Raw genomic sequence first — 3,374 nt, 5'->3', positions numbered from 1 at the left:
AGCTGAACAGACAGAGACAGTACTCAAAGTAGAGCGGAAGTTAAGGAAAAAGAGAAAAAAATGACAAAAAAGATGCAGCAGCAGAAGTTGGCCATTGACACTAGTAACAACACACACTAACTAACCTCAACATGATTATCAAGGACAATTGTTTCACAGATAAACAACACTAGACAGGCACAAGGAGACCAAGGCCTGCAGCCTGAGGAGAGGTCTATGAAAGACAGGGAACACCCACAGTAAGTGTATATCAGTGTTGAAAACTGAGATGAAATAGACACTTTTATAGAACGATGAAACATGCCAAAACATACCATGAAGAAACAGAAAACCGGAACGCTGCTGTATGCGGCAAACTTTTAGTACATAACGAAGAACCTTCCCATCCTGAAGGCTTTCCCGGTGAGTCAGATATTCAGGAGGGAAATAATAATGCGAGTCTTACACAAACCCTTTCAGAAAAGGCAAGGAAACTCATGTGTTCCCAACTCATTTTATGAAGCCAATATAAACATGTTACTGACATCTAACAAAAACGTTGGAAGAAAGGAAGATGAAAGACCCAGAGGTCTCACCTTGAATATAGACACACAACTACTAAGGAAATGGTAGCACATGAAATTAACTAGTACATGAAAAACTATTTGTGGTGGTTGGGTATATTTCTGGAAGGCAAGATTGGTTTCACCCTGGCAAATCAAACCTTTCAGTACACTACATTAACAACAGCAACAACAACAACAACAAAAACAGAAAAGTCATAAGACCTTTGTTTTTTTTAACTTTTTAAAAAATGTTTTATTTATTTTTGATACAGAGAGAGGCAGAGCATGAGAAGGGGAAGGGCAGAGAGAAGGAGACACAGAACCGGAAGCAGGCTCCAGGCTCTGAGCTAGCTGTCAACACAGAGCCTGATGCGGGGCTCGAACCCACAAACGTGAGATCTGACCTGAGCCGAAGTCGGAGGCTTAACCGACTGAGCCACCCAGGCGCCCCAAGACCTTTGTAATAAACTGGTTAACGTTGGATATCTGTTCATGGTAATCTATCTGCAAGTTAGGATGAAAAGCAACTTCTTTACCCTAAGAAAGTGGATCTGCCAAAAAATATATACAACTGCTATATCTAGTGGTGAAATATCTAACCTTTTTTCATGAGTTTTAAATGAGACAAGGGTGTCGACTGTGTCTCCAGACCATATTTGAGAAACTAAAAATGACAGAAAATATAGTAAGTAGATATTTTGGAAAGGAAGAAATGACATTATCACTATTCCTAGTTGACACTTTTTTGTACAAAGACTATCTAAAAGGATGTAAAATATTTGGAAATGATCATTGAATGACAGCCAAGCTACTGGATGGAGAAGAATCAAAACCCAGGTGTATTCCTGCATAATAACAAATGAATTAGGAAGAATATTTAAAAGCCCACTACAAACCGGGGCACCTGGATGGCTCAGTCATTTAAGGGTCCGACTTCGGCTCGGGTCATGATCTCACAGCTTAGGGGTTTGAGCCTGACATCGAGCTCTGTTTGCACAGCTCAGGGCCTGGAGCCTGTTTCTGATTCTGTCTCCGTTTTTCTCTCTCTGCCCCTCCCCCGCTTGTGCTCTGTTTCTGTCTCTCAAAAAAAAAATAAAACATTAAAAAAAACCATCGCAAACAGGGTCAAGAGTATCAAAACGGCAGAATAAACTTAACAACAGGTGTGCAGGAGCACTGCGCATGTAACACGTAAAACCTCACTGACAGATGTTTCAGGTCTCAGTAAATGGAGAGAATCACATTTTTTGTGGATTGCAAGACTTGTTATTAAGCTGTGATTGTCTTTTCTGCCTGGATACCCATTGCAATCGTACGTAAGATTAAAAAAAAAAATCCACCTTGTTCCTTTTAGGGAAAATTTGTGAGCTGATAGTAAACAGTAGAAGAGCTGAGACAATCTTTCAGAAACAGAACAAAGTTGGAGGACGCATGATGCCAACTATCGGACTTACTGGAACGGAGCAATGACAACCACATGGGCCAGAGCAAGGGTGGGCGGACACACCCCTGCAGAACAATAGAGACTCTAGAAATCAATCTGGAAATAACAGCGGCTAAGTGGCTGACATGGGAGGTCCAAACCACTATGGACCCTTCAGTAAGTCCACCTGCTCCCCACAGGGAAATGCGCCTCCTCCCTGACCTAATTGCCATCCACACAACTTTGATACCAGATGAACAGGAGATCTGGAACAAAACTTAGGATATTAACTTCAAGGCTTTAGACTGGGTCAACGTTTTGAGAAAAAAAAAAAAAGCACTGACCATAAAGGATGGATTGTTCAATTACACTTAACTGAAATGAGAATACCTGTTTATCAAAAGTACATTATGAGAGGGACAAAGCAAAACATCTGCAGAATATACTCAGAATTATATATTTAAATACATACAGAAATACAAATGTAAGTAGGACTATAAATAATTTGAAAAACTACACAAATCTCAATAAAATGTGGATAAAAGACCTGGAAAAACACTTCATATCACACACACGAATGAACAATAAACCTCAAAAATCAGCGCAATATGCACATTCAGACCTAAGGAGAGGTCCCTGCACACCCAGCAGGGTGGCTGAGACTAAAGACTGTCTATACAGCAAGTGTCTGTGAGTATCTAGCACTACCACCTCTCATACACTGCCAGACCAGATCCCCACCTTGATGCCCAAGATGACCGTTAAAACCAATAGCTAGGCCTCCCCCAAGACTGAGATCCAGAAATCAAGGGAAATTACTGCACCCCAGGCTGAAATAGAGCATCCAAAGTGCATTAGAACACCCAACTAAGACATCACCCCAAAGGCTGAGACAGAACACCAAGGACACCAAGGACAGCCCACCTCTAAGGCCCCCACCTGCTCCCCAGTCATGGCTGACACAGAAGCCACAGAACAGTCCCTCCACTGTACAGGGAGATGAAGTGCCCAAGGTCACCTCCTCCCCGAGGGCTGAGGCAGAGCCCTCAAGGCGGTATCTCCCTTCTGTGCAGAGATGGACCTTTCAAACAATAGACACAGCTCCCCGGATCTCAGAGGGAGCACCAAGAAACAGCCCGAGCCCCCAGGGCTCAGAAAGCACCCAATGTCAAGTTCTCTCCCCCACCGCCACATTCTCTCCCCCTCCCCCACCAGCAAGTTTTCTCCCCCACAGCAAGTTCTCTCCCCCACGGCTCAGACAGAGCCCCCGAGGGGGAGTTTCACTCCAGTCTTAGTATGCCCAAGGAACAGTATCCTGACAGGATGTGACACAGCACCCATGAAAGTCTCCCCAGGACTAAGGGTTCCCCCCAGGGACCAGCCCAACACAAGAAAAGCCCCCCCCC

The sequence above is a fragment of the Suricata suricatta genome, chromosome X (assembly GCF_006229205.1).
Source record: "Suricata suricatta isolate VVHF042 chromosome X, meerkat_22Aug2017_6uvM2_HiC, whole genome shotgun sequence".
NCBI classification, from domain to species: domain Eukaryota; kingdom Metazoa; phylum Chordata; class Mammalia; order Carnivora; family Herpestidae; genus Suricata; species Suricata suricatta.
The sequence above is the reverse complement of the archived record's forward strand: the minus strand, read 5'-3'. Positions refer to the sequence as shown.